Source organism: Macrotis lagotis, chromosome 1 (genome assembly GCF_037893015.1).
Source record: "Macrotis lagotis isolate mMagLag1 chromosome 1, bilby.v1.9.chrom.fasta, whole genome shotgun sequence".
Taxonomy (NCBI): domain Eukaryota; kingdom Metazoa; phylum Chordata; class Mammalia; order Peramelemorphia; family Peramelidae; genus Macrotis; species Macrotis lagotis.
Window position 1 is genome coordinate 701,316,417 of NC_133658.1, and position 24,793 is coordinate 701,341,209.

Below are 24,793 nucleotides of genomic sequence, written 5' to 3' on the forward strand. Positions count from 1 at the left end.
CATAGTTGCATTCTCTGAAGTAATGTTGGTATGCTAGTCAGTTTAGTTCGAGAAAGGACCTCAGTGTCTGATATCTTCTCCTGTCAAGTGATCTTCAGAATTTTCCCAAGACAATTTAAATAGAAGTGATTCAGTTTCCTGACATGGTGCTGGTAGACTAAGTTTCACAAGTATATGGCAATGAGGTTAGCACAACGGCTCTGTAGATCTTCAGCTTGGTAATCAGTCTAATACATTTTCTCTCCTATACTTTCTTTCAGAACCTCCCAAATACTGAGCTGACTCTGCCAATGCAAGTGTCAATCTCATTGACAATGTGTATCTCCCTGGAAAGAAGGCTGCCAAGGTAAATGAACTTATCCACAGTACTCAAAACTGCTCCATTTGTAGCAATTGATGGTTCCACATATGGATGGTGTGATGCTGACTGATGGAGCACCAGTGTTTTCTTGGTGGTGTTAAATCAAAATTAGCACAAGCAGCAAAGGATCTATCCATACTTTGTTGCATCTTAACCTCAGAGGTTGCATTGAATGCACAATCAGCAGCAAGCAAAAGATCATGCATGAACACTCCCTCTATTTTGGTCTTGGCTTGCAGTTTTTTTGAGTTGAAGAATTTACCATCAGTGTGGTAGCTGACTTTGAGGTCATATTCATCCTCAGTGAAGGCATTTGATAACATGGCTGAAGACATGCTAAAAAGCATGGGAGCAAGGAAATATCCTTGTTTCACTCCATTGGTGACTGGGAAATCTTGAGAGCATTATTCACTATCCAGAACCCAGGAAAGCATGCTATTGTGAAATTGATGTACAATACTGATGAACTTCTCTGGGAAACCAAATTTTGATAATTTTCCATAAACCTTAATGACTGATGGTATCAAAGGTCTTGGTTACAAATGTTGTAGATCTGTTCTTGGCATTTTTCCTAGAATTATTGGGCAGCAAACATCATATTGACTGTTCTGACAGCTCTAAATTCACACTGGCTCTCAGGGAGATGACCAATATCTGGGTGAAAGATTAGCCTTTTGAGAAGAACTTGGAAAGAATCTTACCAGCAATGACTAAAAGAGAAATTGTCATAGGGCAATCTATTCCCTTTACCTTTATAGATATGGACAATGGAGGCATCCTTGATTTTTGGGGGGATAACCTCTTCATGCCATATAAACTGGAAAATTTCAGTCAGTTTTTGGATGAGTAATGGAGACCCCACTTTGTAGATCTCAGCTGGAATAGAATCAGCTCCAGGTGTTTTGCTACTTGAAAGGAGCCTAATGGTATTCAAAACCTCTTCTTCAGTTGAAATTTCAGCTAGGGACTGATTGACCTCAACTTGAAGTAAATGGTCAATAACCTCTAAATTGATTGATAATGATCTGTTAAGTACACTATATAAGTGTTCAGTCCATCTCTCTAGGATCATGTCCCTATCATTAATCAATATGGATCCATCAGCACTGAATAATTGAGATGCAATATAGATCTATGGTCCATAAATAGCCTTCAGGGTATCATAAAAGAATTTTGGCTTGTACTCTGCATAAAACTGAATTGTATCTTCCTTCTTACTGAGTCAAGAGTCCTGCATCTCTCTAAACTTCACTTCTCCTTTACTTTTGATGGAATTAAATGCTGTCTTTTTAGAAATGGATGAACTATCCTGCTGGTAAACCCTGTGGAGTTCTCATTTATCATCTAGTAGCTTGTGTATTTCCCCCATCATTTTCATCAAACTAGCTGTGATATTTGTTAGTGTTCTGACCCAGATGAGTAAATGCAGTGAGGTATATCAGATCCCTAAAAGATGCCCAAACTTTTTCTGTTCCACTATTGCCAGCTATGTGTTGGTTCAGTTTCCCCTTCAAGTTAGAAAGAAGTTGTTCTCACTCAGAGAGTTATTCTACTCTATTGACATTAATTCTTTTAGTAGTTATTTTGCCTTGGGGCCACAGCTTTTGTTGAATGTGAATATTTATCTTAGAGAGGATGAGTCTATGAGCAGTCCAGCACTCTGTACCACACATTGCTTTTGTCTCTTTCACATCCTGTCTGTCTCTTCATCTTACATTCACATGGTCTTTTTGATGCCAATGTTTGCTTTGAGGGTACATTCAGGAAATTTTATTGAATTTGGTCAATGGAAGATGGTGTTTGTAATGAGGTCATGAAATGCACAAGTCTTCAGTGGTAGGTGACCATTGCTGTTGCTGTTTCCAATTCGATTCCTTCTAAAGACTCCTTGCCATATCTGATAATCTGAGCCTACTCTAGCATTAAAAGGGTGTAGGGTGTGTCCAAGGAAGACTAGTACCTTTGATGTGAGGGCTGCTGAACCCTTTTAGGGCTGCTTTCCACCTTTGATTTCCACCTAACTTTCATCTGTGACTCCAAGAATCTGTAGTATACACAGCAACCTCACCCTGGTAAACCGTTTTGGAAGGTGGGCTAAACCAGGTTGAGGGTAAATGAGGGAGTCTCAAACTGATTGGTGAGTTGTGGGGGGATGTCTGCCCCAAGCATGTGAAGTCTTCCAGTGGTGGAATAGAAAAATAAGAACACTTCATTCCAACGGTCGGGAAGTCAACTGAAGCAGGTGCTGTGGAATGCTTAGAGCATGGTTAGACTTTGAAAATGTAATGTAAGGTAATCCAATGCATCTAGAAGCATTACCAGTTGTCTTGACTCTGTCTTGCCACACTGGATCATGATGACTTTGGAAGAGAGAGTGAGGTGGATGACTTGTGAAGCTCTACCTCACTTAAATCCAATTTATGTATGCAACAAAAGATATCACCCATACTTAACTATTTCTCAAAGTCCTGTGGTGACAGGCAAGTGATGAAGCAGCAGGTGTACATTATATTAATCCAGTATAATAAAATTTTCTTGAAGGTTAGGAGAGTTTTATATTTTTATGTCTTCAGTGTCTAACAAAATACCTTTCATGTAATTTTTACTTCATATTTGCTTATTACAATGAATTGGATTAAATCTACATAGTGGCCATCTGGCCTCTGACTGAAGACTTTCAGTAACAGGGAACCAACTAGATTTTGAAGCTGCTCCTGACTCTTTGGAGACACTTCCTAGTGTAAGGAATTTTCCCTCTCATATTAAACTGAAATCTTTTTCTCTGAAACTTTGCTCATTTCTCCTTTGCCTTCCTGATCTAAGAGCATACCCTTCATATAATCCTGCTCCCTATGATAGTTTTTTAAGTATTTGAAGACTGTTATAATGCCTCTTTTGATTCTTCTCTGCTCTAAATATCTCTATTTGTTCCCACTGCTCCCTTTATATTATACTTTCCATTCTATTCACCATCTTGATGATCCTCCTGGAAAATTTTTCAATTTGTGATCACTCTTCTCAAAATTCAATTCTCACCATTGATAATATATATATTGACATTTTTAACTTAATATTTCCCCCCTTTATACAACTCATGTATAAGCCTTTCTCTATTCCCATCTCCCCATACCTCGCTAGGCCTAAATCATCTGATTTGGGAAGGATTCTTAATATTTTTTAGAAATTATGTAAATACTGGAGCTGATAACTGGGGGGGTGTTAAAATCAGGGATTTGTGGTTTATTATCCCATAACTGTTTCCTATAATACATTAGAGTCAACATTTGTTGAAGTGTACCACTTGCTAAGCATTTGGACTAGATAATCTTCTAGTCTCTAAACTGGATAAAAGGAATAAATTTGAAGAATAGAATAGGGTAAATTCCAAAATAAAAAAGATTAAGAAGCCTTAAATAATTGGGAATGTATTATATATGAAATCAATCAATGAACATTTATTAAGTGCCTGTTAATGCCTATTATGTGGCAGATGCTGTGCTAGGGAGTTGAAATATGTGACAAAAATGAAATAACCCTTGCCTTCAAGGGACTTATTTTCTATCTATAATACTATCATGCACTGTGCCGAGAGCTTTACAATTATTTTGATCTAACTTGATCCTTAAAACAACCTTGGGGGGGGAGATTCTATTATTATCCCCATTTTATATATGAGAGAACTGAGATACAGAGGTTGAGCAACTTGCCCAAGATCATACAGCTACTTAGTTTCTGAATTCAGATTTGAACACAGGTCTCCTTGATTCCAGCTCTGATACTTTAGATTCTGCACTATCTAAGCTTGTAAATATGTATGTATGTGTACATAAATATGTGTATATAATTCATACATATATACATACTATATGTTTGTGTTTATATGTATATACAGATACATACATAATCACATATATAATAAATGCAAAGTCACTTTGGAGGAGAGGGCACTAGGAAGTATAGCAACTGAATGAATTGAATTTGAAATGCAGACAATCATCTCTTTCAGTAAAATAAACAAAGAAAAAAAATCTTAATCAAGTTCAGTCCCCCTTCCATGGTCCATGGTTTCCATATAAACCACGGAGAAGTGAGGTTAATGTTTTTCCCCCCTTCTACCAGTGTTTGCGTGTGTATGTGTGTGTGTGTGTGTGTGTGTGTGTGTGTGTGTGTTGTGTGTGTTGTGTATGTGTGTGAGTAGCTATTTACAGGCATATAAAACAGAAATTCAATTAGTTGGGAAGAGAGTTTCAGAATGAAAATTCTTTAAAACAACCTTAAAAAGAGAGAGGAGTTCCCCCCCTTTTCTAGCAACTTTACTATCTTAATAAGGCTGTTCTCATCTAGTTTTTCCACCAGAAGATAGAATACATATGTTCTTAAAATTTCTGAATGTTGTTCCTGTGTGCCTGGGCTTCCTGAAATTTTATTAAGAATTCTGGAAAATCCAACAATAATTTTTTAGATAACATAGGTTATGATAATGTTCTCTATAGGTATGACCAACAGTAAGAATTCAGATAAAAACAAAGGAATTGAAAAACAAATGGGCCACATTTTCTCAAAGAGAGTTTTTTATTAATAAAATGCTTATATTTTTTTCTGAGTTCATTCACATTGGGTGTTAAAGCACCATTAGTAAATTGTTATTTTTATGAGACTATTTCACTCAGGAAATTTCTTAATTTATTACATTTTATTAGATCAGCAGTAATGAACCAAAAACAATATCATTTATTTTTATTACTACTGTAGGTTAAATCACAATGATTTATATAGCCAGATTGAAGCAATGACTGTGTAATTACTCTGTTATTGTCAACGATATATTTTTCTTAAATAAGACATTTTAATCACATATAAAGTCGATAAATATGGATACTTGTAAGTGAAATAGTTTAAAAGAAAGCTGCCTAACTACCATTTCATTCTTTAGGTATGATATATCCATGTTAGAGATAATTGTAGATGTAATACTCTGATGGAACACATTCAACAATGGTACCAGAGAAGGGGGATTGTATTATAAGTAACATGTATTCATCCATTTCAGAATATATATTTCTAGTTTTTGTTACTAGAATCATAGGAAAAGATCTTGAGTCAATCTTGGCAATTCTCCTGCCTTCAGAAAAGGATATAACTATTCCAGAAATATAATTGTCCATCCTTTAAAAAGCTATCTATGTATCTATGGAGAAGGATATTCTGTAAGTTCCTGTGAGACATATATGTCTCAAAATCATTATAGTAAGGATGTTCTTTCTTATGTCTACATTAAATCCCACCTGAGGCAGTTTTAGCTCATTTCCTCTCATGCCAACTTCAGAAGAAACAGACAATAGCTATTCCCCACACTCTGTATAATAATCCTTCAGATACTTGAGACTAGTTAACTCCCCTTTAATTTTCTTGGTTAAATAATCCCCAGATAATAATGTAGGTACTCTGTAAATCTTAAATGTTCAAAATTTAAAGAAAAGAGCTATATCCAAACTTATAGGGCCTACTAAAGGAGTATCTTCCTCACAATACCCAATAGGAACACAAAAACAATGTCACTAGTAAAAGATTGTAGCATAAAAGAAAAACTACTTAGTATTCCATTTATTGGTTTTATAGAGGCTATTCCCCCACAAAAGAATTCCATTCTTCACCCCTGCTCAGGGCACCAAAACGACTATTTGTCAATCTGACATAATCAATAGATATGTCTTCTGCCTTATTGAGGCATGTATCTGAAATGTGACAGAATCTTCTAAGACTTTTCAAATCTGATGACCATTACCTCTCCTATTAATTCATGTAGAAATAAATGTTAGTGCCAAGTAGGGAACTAGGAAAATTGCTAATGATTATGAAGTTCCTAGTAAGGAACTGGACTTTGAAGACAAAGATGGTATTTTCATACTTGATATTGATTGAAATGGGAACAAACATTTGAAGAGAAATGCATATTTCTCAATTGAAGGGATAAGTAGGTAGTTGGTATATTAAAATGGTATATGGAATTCTGTAGCACTACTTAAAATATAAAAACAATTTTGGTCAGGAATGGAGTGTACCTTATGAGGGTTGGTAAAATGTATATTTGGAGTATAGAGAATCCAATAAAAGAGTTTTTTGAAAAACTGAAAATGAAAGAGGAAATATATAATTACCTGCAACATATCTGTCATGCCATATATCACAGAAAGTAGCAGGTCCAACATCAGAAGAATAGCAATAGAAAAGAAAATTAATTTATCAACAACATTTAAATGGAGAGCAAGCAGTAAAATATAACCTTATTTATAGATGAAAAGACAAAGTATGTATAATAAAATAGAGTAAAACCTCAAAAAAGGAAGCAAACTCAACCTCAAAGATGAGACATGATAGGTTTGGACTTATGCCTATATTTTAAGGAGAAAATAAAGTCACTCACTGAAAGATTCAAAAGATCCAGAGCTAGAAGGAAATTTAGAGATCAATTAATACAGACTCTTTTTTTTTAATAGAAAAAGAAACTAAGGACCAAAGAAATTGAGAGATTTGGCAAGAGTCTCATGGAGCAGAGTCAGAATTCTAAATCAGACACCTAGCTTGAAACTCAGCATGAATTTTTCTCTACACTATTTTCTCTTTTCTATATTGAATTAAAAAGAAGTATTATAGATAAAATGGCAAAAGAGTAGTATGCAATTCAAGAAGACATATTAATGTGAGTATATCTAGAAACTGGAGGAGAGAAAATGGATGAGGGTCAATAGGAAAAAGAGATGTAACAGTGTCATAGTGCCACACCTGAAGGGAATAAATAAAAAAATTCAGGAAATATCACAAGCCAGGCAAAGGAGATAAAATATTGTAGTGATGAGAGATTTCAATCACCTGGATATCTGCTGAAGGATTTTTTTCTATCAGAAGCAAATCAGCTGATGAATTTATGCTTTGTTTTAGGATATTTTTTCTTCAAATGAATCAAGAAGAAAAAAAAAATTTATCTTATTCTGATCTAAGAGCAGGAACTGTTTACTGAAAAAAAAAGAAATTAAAGGAAGCTTTAGAAGAAAATATTATCTAATGATACTGATAAGGAAACACTGATCATTGGAAAGTTATATATATATATATATATATATATATACACACACACACACATATATAAATAGAAGATTTCTAACCAGAGAAGATGACTATAACTGAGTTGCACATTTCTAGAAGAAAACCCAGGAATGATTAAACTCAGAAGTTAAGGTTGTCAGCAAATGGGAAAGAGACACACAAACACTCTCAAACACATACACAAATACCTACAAATGACCACACAAAGACTGCTTTTGAATCTGTTGGGAAAAAAGAAATTTTAAAAGGGGGATAGAACTTATAATAAAATAATATTTAGAGAAGACATAACTTCTTAAATTTATTCATTTTTTCTTTGCCAAAGAAAATAATTTTGGACCAGGAAAAAAAAAGAAAATAATGGCTGACAAATACTCAGAATCCAAGTTTAGCTATTGATTGGTTGTCTTTTGTGTTCAAAGAAGACCAAAATGGTATCATTATGTTGGGGATAAATGTACAGTGTGTTCAACTGTGACTGTTCAGGCCAATATGAGCTTGGAGGGCTTTAGTATAGGTTAGGAACAAAAAGTCATTATAATATATAAACATTTGGAATGGAGATATCTTTGAATTTATACAACTGGTTTCTTTTTTGCTACTATAATTCTGTTCTGCTCATAGAGCACAGCAACTCCTTTGATATGGGTATGCCATTGAAGATGTTCTGGTGCCAGTGTCTGCCATGTCTTATAATCAATTCCAAAGTTCTTCAGAGAGATTTTGAGAGTGCCCTTATTATTATTATTATTTTTTAGGTTTTTTCAAGGCAAATGGCATTAAGTGGCTTGCCCAAGGCCACACAGCTAGGTAATTATTAAGTGTCTAAGGCCACATTTGAACTCAGGTACTCCTGACTCCAGGGTCATCCTTGGTAGAATTTTAATGTTTGGCATTTAGATCAAGAAAGGATCTAAATATCTAGTGCGCTGATTTTCAGAATCTTCCTAATTCAGTTCAAATATAATTGATTCAATTTTCTGGACTGGTATAACATCCAGATTTTAGAGGTCAGTACAACTGCTCTGTAGATCTTCAATTTGATAACCCACCTAAAACCTTTTCTTTCCCAAACCTTCCTTCAAAGACTTCCAAACACTGAGCTAGTTCTGGCAATATATGTGTCAACCTCTATGTACATATCCCTAGAAAAAATATTAGCAAGGAAAGTGAGCCTATCCATAGCATTCAACATTTCTCTGCATATGGATGTTGCAGTGTGGCTTTTTTTGTCATTAATTTTTCAGGCCAAAATTAGCAAAAGATAGAGAATCGATCCATATTCTGTTGCATCTTAGCTTCAATAGTTATATTGAGTGTACAAACATCTGTGAACAAAAATCATGCATCAACTCTTCCTGCATTTTAGTTTTGGCCTGCAACTTTATCAAGTTATATATTACTAACAGTGCAGTAACTGACCTTGATGTCATTACTCTCCTCATTGAATCAATCTGACAAAATAGCTGAAAATATCATGCAAGTACGCATCTCTGCTTCACTATATTGTTGACTAGGAAAGTGTGAAAGCACTCATCCAGAACCCATGTAAAGATGCTATCATGGAACTAATATTTAATATTGATGAACTTTCCCAGGAAACCAAATTTTGCCATGATCTTCCACAAACTCTCAAAATTGACAGTATTTAAAGGCCCTAGTCAGATGATGAACATTATATAGAAATCACTGTTCTACTCCTGTTATTTTTCCTGAAGTTGCCAGGTGGCAAGCACTATCAACCATTCTTCGACCTTTCTAAAGCAACATTGGCTCTCAGGTGATCATCTTCCTGGTCAAGGATCATCCTAATAAGAATTCTGTTAAGGATTTACTGGTAATGACTAAGAGAAAAGACCCCCTCATGTTTGTCACAGGACAACTATTTCTTTAAGAAATAGGGGAAGAGAAAATTTAGCAAGAATAAAAGTAACTTTTAGAAACAACTCATTTTCTCTAAGCAAAATAAGTCATTTTCAAATAAAGACTTTCTTTCCTCCTACTCTTCCTCCTAATTTCTGTGGACTCCACTTCAGAGGCTACTTAGGCATATTTAGTCCCGTAGTATTTTCTCCTGTTACCTTTGATCAGGATCTAATGTGCTATTCCACTATATGCCTTCTACTCATCTCCCCCAAATAACCCAAAGCTAAATGAGTAATTGACCTACAATAAGCTAAAAAAAAACCCCTGATCTTTAGCTAGTAGGAAATTCCTACATGTGGGTGATAGATATTAAAAATACATGCAGCATTTTATGATGCCTCAGAGTTATCTGATTATTTTCTGAAAATATGTCTTGTGGAATTATCGGAACTACGTAGTGTAGGAAGAATATGGTAATGTGTTTCATATCAATTTCTTGGACTAGCTTCAATTTGGGATGCCAAACCAAGTGTTCAGGGGCTGAATATATACTGAGAAAAAGTAGCTTACTCTTTATGGGAGAGTCTTACAGGATTTGGAAAGAGGATAAATTGAAATACTTTAGAAGTAGACATCATAAGCCATGAGGCATGCTGTTAAAATATTTGAAAAGGTGTTTTTGTTTTTTAAAAAAGGATCTTAGAAACTAGTAGTTCCAAGTCTCACAACTGGCTGTTCATCTCTGCTTTGGACATTTATCTTCTGTAAAAATAAGTAACTATCATAGCTTAAGAGTTAGTAGACAGTTAATATACATTCAAATGACCTGATGACAAAAAAAAGTTTCCTCTTATTTAAATTAGTGGTCAGAGTTCCTCAGATAAACAGATACAGAAGCTAAAGCCAGAATATTGTTAATGGCAAAATGGTAAAACTTTAAAGCAATAGTTACACTGAGTCAGCATAATCTACACGTTGCCTTAAAGTGAAGTCCAAAGTCTGGTCCATTTTTCTTTCTCTGTTCCCAAGTCTTTTATTCTAGGTTCAAAATGAACTAACAGACAGGACCTCCCATTTTCTTCAATTCCTGGCCTGTAGAATTTGCCACAGAATTGCTTTTCTTCTCTGAAATCCATCACGGGTTACTGAAGGAAATAAAAATATTGCCCTGGTCGTTGTGAAGAGCAGAAAGCAGCATTTGAAAACCAAGGCAGAGGTCAGCATTTGTTTGTGTTCGAGTTTGATGCCATCATTATGAGTGCCTTTCAATTGAACAGCCCTGTCTCTATTCAGTTTATAGCTTGGAACACAAAAGAAAACATTCTCTTCCTGGAATAGACCATCTGAGAAGAGAGAGAGGGTACCATTAGCCCATTAGAAAAACCACTGGCACATCCTTGTGATAAAAGCAAAAAATGTCAAAGAAAACACTGTATTGTGTGTAGCTGAAAGATTTAGAAGGATCAAGTCTTGGTGACATGCATTATTTTAATCTGTTCTCCCATATAAAAGCATCAACTTGAATTTTGTGCAGATGTCCTAAGGTTAAAGAATGTTATATTTCCCCAAAATATGTTCATTGTACAACATTATTATTGAATATTGGCATTATTTCCCAATCTCCCTCCCTCCCCCGTTATCTATGGGATGCTTAAAGTCAATAAAAGGCATCAGATTTGCAATACCAGTTTTTCTTCTTGAGACTTTATACCCAGAATTCTGGAAATTGTCATCAGATGGTAGTGAGGATTTTGATTATAGAGCATGAAGCTAACAAGTGAGCTTTCTCCTGATAGGTGAAACATGAGTTTTAATATATATTTTGGAATATGATTTGGGCTTCTATCCAATTAACAGCATTTTAATGATATGAATATATATATGTAAATTGAAAGCATAACATTGTCTAGTTGAAAAATAATTGCTACTTATGCCAATTAGTAAGTTCAAGAAACATTGATTTTGAGCTGAAAGGGACTTTAGATGGACCCATGAATTATAAGTGGCAGTGATAGAATTTGCATCTAGATGGTCTGATTTAAAATTTATTGCTCTTTTCTAAGGTAGTTACCATACTTTGTTTCATCTCCATTGTTTCCTTGTATCATGACCCTGTACTCTTGAGGGTTATGACAATAAAGTGTAAATCCTGACAGGTTCTGCTGGGTTAAAAACGGTTCAAGTCTGGTTCTAGCAACAATCAGAGTTCAAAATTAAATTTTAAATTCTCTGTGAAAATTTTTCCCAGTTTCCAAATTGACATGGAATTAAAAGACCAAGGCCACATTAATATTGGCATTTTCATGATTAATTAAACCAGAAGACAAAAAGAAGTTTTAATTAATAGATAGATGGTTTATCTGTATTGGTGAAGCTGATTTCATAATGTGCTTAAAAACAAGATACATCATTTAATGAGAAAGTTGACCATTTTCTGACAAATATATAAAAAGGCCACTAAGAAGATTATTAGATTACATGTCAATATCTATTGCAGAGGATAAGAAGGAAGAAAAAATACATGAAGAATTTGACTAGATTCTCTAAATTAGGAAAGCACAGAACTTATAGTTGATGCCTTCAATTACAGATGGACGTAGAGGTAATGATATTTTATAATTTTTTTAATGTTTTATTCTTCATTTTCTTTCTTTGTTTTTAGTTGTGTTTTTTTTTTTTTGCAAGGCAATGGGGTTAAATAACTTGCCCAAGGCCCCACAGCTAGGTAATTATTTATTTGGATTTGAACTCAGGTTCTCCTGACTCCAGGGTTGGTGCTCTATTCACTGCACTACCTAGCTGCCCCTTATTTTTCATTTTCAAAAAAGAACATTATCAGGGAGGTACCATGCCAAGCACATGATTTGGATTTGAGTGAGGGGGTACTGTGCTAAGCCACCAGCCTCATTTTCTCCTCTAGAGTCATCTGGGTCCAGTGGGCATATATGAAGCAGAACAACTGGAGATTACCTTGGATATGAGGCTATTAGGATTAAATGACTTGCCCAAGGTCACCAACTACTAAGAGTCAAATATTTAAGGTCAGATTTAAACTCCTGTCCTCCTGACTCCAAGGCCAGTGATCTGTCCACTGCACTACCTAGTTTCTCCTAAGGGAAGTGGAGCCAAGATGGTGGAGTGAAGGCAGGAAATCCCTGCAGCTGTCTCTGAGACCACTCCAAAAATAATGACTCTAACCAAATTCTAGCATGGCGTTATCCACAGAAAGAATGAATGAAACAATTTTCCAGCCCAAGACAACTTGGAAGATCTGAGGGAAAAATCTGTTACACCAGGGTTAGAAAAGGCTGTAGTGTAGTCTGGGCCTGCCTGAGCAAACCAACTCCAGCCATCCAAGATTAGCCTGTGGATTGCCTGGGTCCCTGGAGCAACTGGGTCCCTGGAGCAACTGGGTCCATTGGCGCAGGGTGGTTTCCAGACTTCTCATCCCAGAAATTGCCAAGTATAACTTGGAAGGCCAGTGGGAAAACTGGACTGCACCAGAGTGAGAGAGGAGCCCAGTCCAGGCAGGCCTCAGTGCAGACCTAACCCTGGGAACATGGAACAGGTCTGCAGAGTCACCCTGAAGGAAGCCACCTGACAGGTACTTCCAGAGTGCTCAACCCAAAGACAATAAGGGGATTGGGAAAGATTGTAGAGATCTCTCTGCCAACTCAGAGGAAGGACACTGTTGCTTTGCCCATACTCACATCCAGGTCAAAGTCTGGACCCAAGTCTCAATAAAAAGGAGCTTTACTGTCATAGTGGAGCAGGGACCCACCTCATAGCTTCAGGGCAGAGGGGAGTGCTTGTGGTCATCCACAGATCAGAGTACAGGCCAGGAAAGTAGTCATAGTTTCTCATGAGACTTTGAAGTAATTGAGGTCCCTGTGAGAGTGTCCCTGAAAAACAGCTACAAAAACCCTCAGAAGCTTGGGACAGTGTGCCCTCCACCTTGGAAGCCCAACTCCACCTAATCAAAGAGTAAAATCAGGTCATATGCTGGGGAAATGAGCAAACAACAGATGAAAAAAATCCTATCTTAGACAATTACTTTGTTCCCATGGAGGATCAAACTACATCCTCAGAAGATAACAAAGTCAAAGTTTCTGTATCCAAAGCATGCAAAAAAAAAATAGGAATTGGTCTCAGGCTGTGGAAGAGCTCAAAAAAGATTTTGAAAAGCAAATAAAGGAAGTTGAAGAAAAATTGGGAAGAGAAATGATAGCAATGTGGGAAAATCATGAAAACCAAGTCAGCAACTTGGTGAAGGAATTACCAAGAAGTACTGAAGAAAATGACATCTTAAAAACCAGTTTAGGTTAGTACTGATAACACATAGAAACTTCTCCTTTATTAGGGCAGTTAGATGGAACATATATAGACAAGCTACAGGAAGGAGCTGAATATGAAGGTATATTAGAAAGAAGGAGTTAATGGTCAAGAAGGGAATGTCCTGGGAGAAAGGGAAGGGGAGATATAATGGGCTAAATTATTTCACATAAAAGAGTCAAGAAAAAGCTTTTGCAATGGAGTGGAGGTGGGGGGACTATAAGGGGGAATGAGTGAGTTTTCATTCTCATCAGAAGTGACTCAGAGAGGAAATAACACACACACACAACACACACACACACACACACACACACACACACACACACACACACACTTAATTGCATATAGAAATCTATCTTATCCCAGAGGAAAATAGGAGAGGAAAGGGTTGGGAGAAAGGGGATGGGGGAAGGGGAAGGGCAAAGGGGTATAGGTGGTAGAAGAGAGGGAAGATCATGGAAGAGGGTAATCAGATACAACACTCTTTTGAGGAGGAACAGGGTAAAATGAGAGAAAGAATAGAATAAAATGGGTGTGGGAAGGAATGGAATGGAGGGAAATAAAGCTAGCAATAGCAACTATGAGAAAAAAATATTGAAGTAATTTCTTTGATGGACTTAGGATAAAAATGCTATTCATTCCAAAGACAGAACTGATGGTATTTGAATATAGACTAAAGCACACCCCCCCATTTTATTTTTCTTGAGGTTTTTCTTTCTTTGTGGGGTAGATTATGTATAATTTTACAACTTGAGTATTGAAGTGAAGTGAAAAAATAAATAAAAGGAGGAAAAAAGTATATTAAAGATATGCCCCAGGTTTAATAAATGAAAGGTTAAAAAATGAATATTTTCCAAGGAAAGTTGGAAAGTTCTAGACAAAATGAAGACCAAAGAACATCAAAAATGAAAATTATATATTGTTTAAATACAAATAGAAAGAAAAAAGTCCATTTACTATTATGAGAGTTTTATAAGCTAAATTTGCTTTTGTTCAATTAGAAAAAAAATCAATGTCAAGTATGCAAAAAGGAAAGTTATAAGATACTTCAAATAATTGTATGAACTTTATCCTGACCAGTGGTAAGTGGTAAAAAGGTTAATGATACTCACCTTGATTTTCAATATTTCCTAAAAATGAAAAGTCATCTCCATAATGAGGAGAAGTCCAGCAAATGTCTTAATTAACAAATAATTGAACTCCTTTCCACATATACTAGGGTGGTTAAGACTATGCTAGTTAAGAATACAAACTTATTAGCACATCACTTTGAGGAAAGAGTGCAAACAATTCATAATTTCAAAGAACAACAAAAGAAACGAAGTCTACAGAAATCAATATTATCTGACACATAGTTATAGATGAAATTGGCAGAGCAACAAAATAGAAAAGGTATCAAATAGTACTGTAATTCAACAATAGTATATTTTCCTCATTGGTGAGAGCAGAATTATCAAATTTGGACCCCTTTGAACTTCCTTTGCTCCTGTTAAGCTGTTTGGAGAAATGGAAATAACACTTAATGAAGTCACAAGCAGTAGAGGGACCAGATATGGTACAAGAAATTGATGGTAGAGGTAATATAATCTTAAAAACATTTAACTTTACAAGCTATGTTAAAGATGTACCAGAAGAAAGAAATTACAGAGGACATTGTCACTTAAAAATTATTGTGAGAACTCAAATGACTACCTATGACTCTCTTTTCATTAAAAAATATTTATGAAAATGATCAACATAGCATTTAGGACATAGTAGATGAAACTGTGATATTATTTAGGCTTCCAAAAAATAGTTTCTCTTGTACTAAATCTTTAGAGCAGCAGATTGGTTAGAAGAAACAAAGACTTTAAGATCTGCCTGTGTTAATTTTTTGTTGGTGACAAAAATCATTTGTCTCTGTAGAGCAAAATTAAACCTTAAAGGCTTTCATCCACATATATCTATCTGTGAATATAAGTATATATGAAGTTACTAATGTCTTAATTATATTTAAATCATATAAGAATAGAGGTCACTCTTGTCCACAGTTTTTGATCAGGATCACTAAGCACAGCACAAAACAGGAAAATGTATCTTCCAACTGGTGTTCACCACTCTCATCCAGAAAGTCTTATACAAAACTCAAACAAAAGAATTTCCTATAGATATCAAGGCCCTTTGGATGATTCTTTTTCCAGATGTTATTGCATGAATTAAAAAAAAAACCTGGAATAATGTGAAGTAATATCAACAATATAAAATATTTAAGGGATTTGCCTAACAGTTCATCTAGGAAAAATGAAATGGATTAAAAAAAATAAACTATGTCCAAGCTATGACATTCTGAGTTGGGTAGCCAGTCTAAGTGGTTAGTTCTATCCTTTGTTATTAAAGAAGACCAAAATGACATCACTATGGTAGAGACAAATTACAGTATGCCTGATTGTGGCTGATCAGACTAATACAAACTCAGAATGCTCTACTACAGACTAGGCACAAAATTGTCCATGTGAACATCTGGGGTGAGTACTCTAAACTTACACATCTCATGTTTCCTTTGAACTTCTTCAATTCTGCCTCATAGGGCACAATACCCTCTTTGATGACGGACAACATTGTCTTCCATACTACAGAATAGTTTACAAAGATTTTAAGAAAGACCTTCATAGTATCCTTCTATCACTTTTTCTGACCCCACCTGTGAGTGTTTGCCCTGTGGGTGTTCTCCATAAAATAGTATTTTTTGGCAAGAGCACATTTGATATTTCTAAAACATAGTCAGCCCATCATAATTGGACTCTCCATAATAACATTTGAATGCTTCGCAGTTTAGTTCAAGAAAGGACCTCAGTGACTGGTATCTTAGCTTGCCATGTGATATTCAGAATCTTCCTAAGACAATTTAAATGGAAGCTACTAATGCTGCTGCTATTACTACCACTTCATTACTACCACTACTGCCTCTATCACTACCACTACCACTACCATTACCACTACCATCACCATTATCACTACTATCACCACTAGTACTACTACTACTACTACTACTACTACTACTACTACTACTACTACTACTACTACTACTAGTACTGCTGGGCTGCTGCTTCTGCTACTACTGCAATTACTACTACAATTACCACTATTACTATTACTACCTCTACACACAGTCACACTTATACACATATAGTCACATAAATAATTTCCTGGTAATAATGTATGGTTGCAAATCTTTAGAGCACACAATCACAGAAAAGTATAATTTATGACTGGCCCATAGGGTAATAGAGAGGGATATAGTGGGCATAATAGGGAACAATATATTTTAATGATATTTATAGAATCACAAAATAAAAGATATAATAGGAATGGAAATTGGGTCAATAATGTAGTGAGACCAACAAGATAGCAGATAGATAGAGTGATTGCTTATTGGTCCTCAAAATATAAAAAAAAGAGGGAAAATGTCAGAATTTGGGGTAGATCAGACAAAGATATGGGAAAATGAACAAAAATCACACACAACATGAATTCCTAGACAGTGGACTCTGATGGACAGAGTACCTGTTGATGAGATCACAACATTGAAGGATAGAAGGAAAAAAAAAACTATTCTAAAAAATGTTACAAATTATATAACTTGTTAAAAAAATAAGTCAAAGAAAGAAAATAAAGTATAAGTTTTAAAAGAAAAAGAAAATCTAAGACAATATTTGCAATTTTTCATAGATTCAGCAATTTCTGGTACTGATTAATCACATTTAGGGAATGAAATCATTATTGCTGCTGTTGTCATTACTGCTGCTGTTACTGTCGTATTTTCTCTTGTGGTGCATGGGACATTAGTTCCATCTCCTGAACTCCTATGCCATTTTTTGTTCTCTCTAGCTGGTCCCGCTAGCTGATCCCTTCAAAATCAAAATTTTGGGAGCATCAAATTTTGTTCACTATAGGTTTCATAATTGTATTGCTTTTGAGCTACTAGGAACCATATTTGTCCTTTGGTTCAAGGAATCCTTTCTGGAACAACCCCTTTTTGTCTTTTGCTGTCTTTTGTCCTTCAACTGACATTAGATAGGATGAGTGCAGAACCAAGAAAGATATGCAAAAATGACTGCTCTCAACTCCAGCTCCTTTTAAAGAAATAGTACAATTTTCATTTATATGTTTTTTATGGTTTAACAAATTTAGTAATATATATGTAGATACTGGTGGTTTCCTCTTTGATATGTTGGAGAACCTAGGCAGTGAGAGGTCCATTTTGCTTGAAGGATTATTCTTTAAAACCAAGTACTGTCCCCAGATCCATTTAATTAGGCTTTCCCTGACTGAGTAGCTCTGCATAGATTGTCTTCTCAAAGCCAGCATCTCTTTTGCAAATTGTTCACATTTTGCAGCAACCAATATACTGTCAAGATATACAGGTTTCTTAGCTATTTACTACAGAGACAATTAAAGAAGTATGTGGAAGATTTTAAAAGTGTATAAAGGTCATACCTGTGCACTCCACTGACACTATGGTCTTCTGGATGGAGAAGTCCTTAGGTGAGTTTTCAGGTGCAAGAGTGCCACCATGTGGCTTCTCTCCCACACCCATAAAATATGCTTGGGCAGTGTGGAAGGCGGTAATGCAAATTTTGAAAAAAAAAAATCTAAAAATCCTTTCTGCATCCTCCTGTCTATTTTGAGAGTACCTTTAGTTCTTGAAAACAGAGAATAGTACCATATGTGTACCTGAGTAGAGAGACTTATGGTTTTAAGAATAAATTACTACGTAGGTGGCTAGAGTTAGTTCCCATGCCAAAAACAGGCATTCTCACAAAATCCCAAGAAGGAAGTTACAAATATTCTGGTACTTTGCAAATACACATATGAAGAAAATACATCTAAGAAGGCACAGAGAAAAATGAGACTCTTCTAATGGCACAATATGTCATTGTCCATTGGGAAACAATTTATGCACCAGATTTAGTACTCTAGGACCTCTGACCCCCCCCCCCCCCAAAGTGCTACCCTTTTTAAAGAATGAAAACCAAAATACCAGAGCATTTATGGAGGTTTTAGATAGCTCATTTAAAAAAAATCCAAATCTACAAAAGATTGATTTTATAAATATGTGGAACATATTGGAAGTGGGAAATGTATCCATCTAATGCTGAGCACAACCTTTCTATGATTTAGTAGAGAAGTACTAGAAACAATTGCCTGAGGTACAAGGAGGTTAAATGGCTTTCACAAGGTTGGTAATTCTTAGAGGTGAAATTAGAACCCAACTCCTCCTCATTCCAGGTCTATCTCTCTAGGACACATGAGCAATAAACCACACCAGTAATTATATTCTATTGGATTTGTGATCACATCTCTGCATATATTTCTTTCAGGGAATGAATTCACTCATGCTTGTCTCTCATGTGATTCATGAGCTCATATGCTTACCACAACTAGCCAGTCCCCCTCAAAGATTTGTTAAATTGTATAGATACCAATGGAAATTATAAGATTAGTTGTTATTCCATTTATTTTGCCAGACTAGCCAACTTTTTTTTTCTGGTCATTTATTTTTGTATTGCTTATATATGATTGCAAGTTGGTCCATGGTCTATAAGGGGCATCTTATGGTATAAGATCCCATTTGATTTTGCACTCCTTAAGTCACTCATCTCTGAAGCACTTTTGTTGACTCAAGAATCTGAGTCAGAACATTACAGCAGATATATGGACATGTACTTCAGTTTTAAGTGTCAAAGCTTATCTGTTATAGTTATAAAAAGCACATCTTACTTGCTTAGAGTGACTACCAATACTTAGCATCTCTAGGCTTTATGAGCATCATACCAGCAGCTAAAATGCCAACTAAGAATCAGAAATAATCAACAAGTACCTAATCTTCCTGCTTCTATAATGGACAGAGATACTAATCTTCAAGTTTTTTGAGAGGTCAAATAAACACATGCAACATTCCATACATGGGCTAAATTACTGGGCCAAAATTTGTTTGAAATGTTGTTAATTATCAAAGTCTTTCAGAAACACAATAGATCCTCATGAAGAAATTGACTTGCATTTAATTGAAGTGACTAACTTTGAATACATTATGTTGGTGGTGTATCAAAATGAATCTCTCCTTTAAAAACAATTTGTGGAATCAAATATTAATGTTCTTCATAAGGCAAAATTGAATGTAATTGAATGAGAGTGATATCACCATTCTACAAAATGAAAAAAAAAAAGATAATTCTATTAGAAGAGATAAACCAATCTGGTAGCTCAGGAAGAGAGAGAAAGAGGTCTTCATTGTTTTATCTAGAGCAGGAGCTTTTATTATTATTATTATTATTTTATTTTAATTGAATTTTTTACAATTTTTTCCCTAATCTCACTTCCCTTCCCCCACCCTGCATAGAAGGCAAATTAATAGTTTTTACATTGTTTCCATGTTATACCTGGATCAAAATTGAATGTTTTGAGAAAAAAAATCTTATCCTAATGGAAAAAATAAAATTACATAATAAGATAACTTTTTTAAAAAAAATTAAAGGTAATAGTCTTTGGTCTTTGTTTAAACTCCACAATTCTTACTTTGAATACAGATGGTATTCTCCATCACAGATACCCTAAAATTGTCCCTGATTGTTGCACTGATGAAATGAGCAAGTCCATTAAGATTGATCATTGACCCCCATGTTGTTGTTACTGTGCACAATGCTCTTCTGGTTCTATTAATCTCCCTCAGCATCAGTTCATGTAAATCCTTCCAGGCTTCTTTGAATTTCCATCCCTCTTGGTTTCTAATAGACCAATAGTGTTCCATAATGCACATATACCACTATTTGTTCAGGCATTCCCCAATTGATGGACATTCACTCAATTTCCAATTCTTTGCTACCACAAACAGAGCTGCTATGAATATTTTAGTACAAGTGATGTTTTTGCCCTTTTTTTAAAAGGTTTTTTTCAAGTCAATGGGGTTAAGTGCCTTGCCCAAGGCCCCACAGCAAGTTAATTATTAAGTGTCTGAGGCCAGATTTGAACTCAGGTAGTCCTGACTCCAGGGCCAGTTCTCTATCCACTGTGCCACTTAGCCACCCCTACCCTTTTTTCATCATATCTTCAGGGTATAGACCCAGAAGTGATATTGCTGGATCAAAGGGTATGCACATTTTTATTGCCTTTTGGGCATAATTTGGGCATAATTCCAACTTTTTCTCCAGAAACCAACAATGTATTTGTGTCTCAGATTTCCCACATCCCTTCCAACATTGATCATTGTCCTTTCTTGTCACTTTGGCCAGTCTGGAAGGTGTGAGGTGGTACCTCAGAGATGCTTTAATTTGCATTTCTCTAATAAGTAATGATTTAGAACAATTTTTCATATGACTATGGGTAAATTGCCTCTAGAGCAACAGCTATTTATCAATTTTGCCTCATGGATATTTTTTGAAGATTGATGAAGGCTGTGGACCACTACTCAGAGAAAAATATTATTTTTCACGATTGAAGGAAATGTTGTATTCCAATGAGAAGCTTGTCAAAATAAATGTGATTTTTCCTCCCATCCAAATTCATAGAGAACTTGAAATTTATCTACATACCTTTAAGGATTACATGGATTCCAGGTTGTGAACCCCTATCCTAGAGAAATAAACCTGTTAGAAAGAAGGTATTTCCCTCAGTGAAAGATTTTACATCAAGAGATGGGCTTCTACTTATGATCATTTTAGAAAGATGAAGACTGGCAATTGAAACCCTGAGACAGAGAACAAGAACTTAAAATGATCAGTGTTATAAACTCATGTATAAATTTTATGAAGAGCAGGTCCAAGAAAACTCATTAAACAAAGTCAAACAAAATCAATCTTACATTTCATTTTTTTCTTTGTATTACATTTTACCATTATTTTATTTATTATTATTTTTGTTGTTGTTTAGTCATTTTTTCAGTTGAGTTCAGCTCTTTATGATGTTAATTGAGGTTTTTTTTTGGACAAAGATATTGGAGTGGTTTGCCATTTCCTTTTCCAACTCATTCTATAGATGAGGAAATTGAGGAAAATGTGATGAATTGACTTGCCTGGGGTTACAGATAGTAAGTGTCTGAGGTCAGATTTGAACTCATTAAGATGTCTTCCTGAACTTCAGGTTCAGCACTCTATTGACTGTAACTAGCTGCCCTTATTATTTATTAGTACTTTATAATTTCTAATGGGTATACAAATACTTAAAAATAAATGAAATCCTTGTGTAGGTAATAAAAATACCTGAAATTTATATCACAGCATAAAGCTTAAGGAGTATTTTATATATAAGATTTATTTTTATATATAAAATATACATTACTCAAATGATTCTTGTATCAATCTTTCAAGTAATATAGGTATTATCTCAATTTTACACCTAAGGAACAATGAAAGTTTTATTTTTTTAAATATAAAGTCATTCTATCTGACACAGACTAGAAGTTTAGGAAGTCTGGTGGTGCCTTTGACCTGATTCCAACTTTGATCTGATCTGTTTTCTTACATGGGCTGATTTGTATCTCCTTGGGCAACCTGGTGGTCACCAGTTCCTGGAATCTCACCATATTAATGTTAAATTTATTTCAGACACCAAATTGGCTTGGACCACTGCAACTCAAAAATCTTGACTTCAAGAGATCTTCTAGTCTTAGATCACACCCTTGGTGACAGGGAACATAGGAGTGTTTTTCTCTGCCTGGTTTAAATGACTTTCCCCACGGTTAGACAACTAATATTATAGGCAAGATTTGAACCTAAATCTCTACCGATTCTAAATATGATGAACTTTCCATTAAATAACATTGCATAGAAATTTAGATAAGTGTCACATGTACAAATATATATAATATATATAATATATATTTATACATGGATATATAAGTGCATATAAATTCAATTATAATATTCATTAACATATACATACCTATCCATGATCCTGCGAATATTTCTGAATTTCCAGTGCCTCTCTGAGGGTCTAGGTTCTTAATTCATTCAAGTCTCAAGATACTTTAAGAGATAAACTTTGTCCTAATTTTACTCTAGCCAACATACTTCCAGGCTAATGGACCCAGAAGTGATAGTCAGTGCTCTAGAGAGAGGCCTGATGGCTATTGTTCACCTCTGGCTTTTGGCCTAAGCAGGGCCTTCATCATGACTCGTAAAAGAAAAATGTGCAAACTCTGAATGGTAGTGGATACCTAACTACTCCTATAGCGATTTTATTTTTCATTGCTATAACTCAAACGTGTAACTGTTTTTATATAGAATCAGAAAATCATTATCCTAGTTTTATTAGGAAGACAGTGATTTATGGTTAAGTATGGCTGAAAGATTTTAGTTATCTTATTTAAGATCAGCTTAGGAACTTTGGTATAAAATACTCAGTCAATATTTAAAAAGGAAAAATCTTTCTCTTTTAATGCCAATAAAAGCATCTTGCCCCCTCCCTCCTCAGTTCCAGACCCTTATAATGGAACTGTGTTATTTAAATTAAATTTAGTAAGTATCTTGCCAACAATATTCAATTAATCTACATTATCATGATGCAACCAGAAGGTTGGCCAACTGCTAACACATTTTTTTCAGTTAAAAAAAGACAAAAATTTAATAACAATAGTAATGAAGTAGAAATGACTTACATTTATATAGCTCCTTAAAGTTTTTTAAACTTTTTTCATCCCCATTTTATTGATGAGAAGGCACACTTAGTAATCTGTCCATAGCAAAACAATAGAGAACTGTGATGTGATCTGTGTTATTGTAGAAAATGCCTGTTCTAATGACATTAAAAATCCTTGAACTATTGAGATAAGAAGATTGTGCATCATTGTTTATCTTCTTGAGATACTGTCAATGATCTAGGAAAGATATAGAAAATTGGAGAGGTGCCATAGGGACTGGAGAAGAGTAAATGGGATCCCTTTTTTTGTTTTTTTTAAATAGAGGCTGCAAATTACAAATGAGTGAGCTTGAATTCAATTCCTTGAAAAATTCTAGATTGCAGTGCATATTATTTATTGAAGATCTAGAAAATGAAGTAATGAACACATAGCACCAATTGGTCTTCATCAAGAACAGGTGATGCTAAACCCACATTTTTTTTTCAGTCAACTACCCAGTCAATAAGTTAATTATGATCCAAGCCCTGGACAAAGCACTATAAATACAAAGGAAGTCAAAAAGAACCTCTGCTCCCAAGGAACTTCCAGTCTAATGGAGAAGATAGCATGTATAAACAAGCCAAATATGTACAAACGAGTTTAGACAGTTTAAATTGGGGGTTTTGACAGAGTTATTACACTAATAGATCAGGAGCATGCTACAGTATAGTGTGCCTAAATTTTAGCAAAATAATTAATAGTTTCTTTCATGCTTTTCTTGTGAATCATATGGAGCTGTAGATCACAGTACTGTTAGGTAGTACTGGTTAAAGGTCTGGTTGGTTTGCTATCAATTTATAAGGAGAATACCAGTGGAGTACACCAAATAACTGGGCTTAACCCTGTGCTATTTAACAGTGTTATCAGGGACCAGGATGAAGGTATAATTGATTTACTTAACAACTTTATTGATGACATAAATTTTGAAGTGATAACTTACACATTGGAGGCCAGAATCAAGATCTGTATAGATCTCAACATTTTAGAAAACCAGGCAAAATCTAATGAGGAAATATAATAGAAGTAGTTGCAAAATTTGTCATTTGAAATTTTAAAAAATCTAGTTCATAAGCATGATAAGGCAAGATGGCTAGATATCATTTAAACAAAATAAAATTGGGAAGTTTTAGTGAAGGACACACAAAGTATGAGTCTACAGTGTGATATACTCAGTTATTTCTTGACTGTGTAATCCTGGTAAAGTCACACAAATGCTGTCTTCCTCAGTTTCCTCATCTATAAAATGCTACCTTACATTTTAGGGTTGTTATGAGGATAAAATAAGAAAATATTTAGAAAGTGCTTTGCAAACCTTAAAGGATTACTTAAGTGTTACTTATTATTGTTATTGTTATTCTTCTTATTATTATATGCAGCCAAAATAAGTGCTGTGACCTCGACCTGTATTAAGAGACACATAACGTCTAGCATAGCATAAATTAATAAATATTTACTAGGTGGTTGTCACTGTGCTA

The 24,793-nt window shown here is 34.9% G+C and overlaps 1 long non-coding RNA gene across 2 annotated transcripts in view; it reads left to right on the forward strand.

The window, feature by feature from the left end:
- LOC141507824 (uncharacterized) overlaps window positions 1–24,793 on the forward strand; it is a 331,288-nt gene that overhangs the window by 41,443 nt on the left and 265,052 nt on the right. Inside the window, exon 3 of one of the 2 annotated variants that reach the window (XR_012474276.1) lies at window positions 261–346. This is a non-coding gene — a long non-coding RNA (uncharacterized LOC141507824). Of the gene's footprint in view, window positions 1–260; window positions 14,052–24,793 lie in introns of those variants that run through there. The other variant, XR_012474275.1, reaches the window with a different exon arrangement.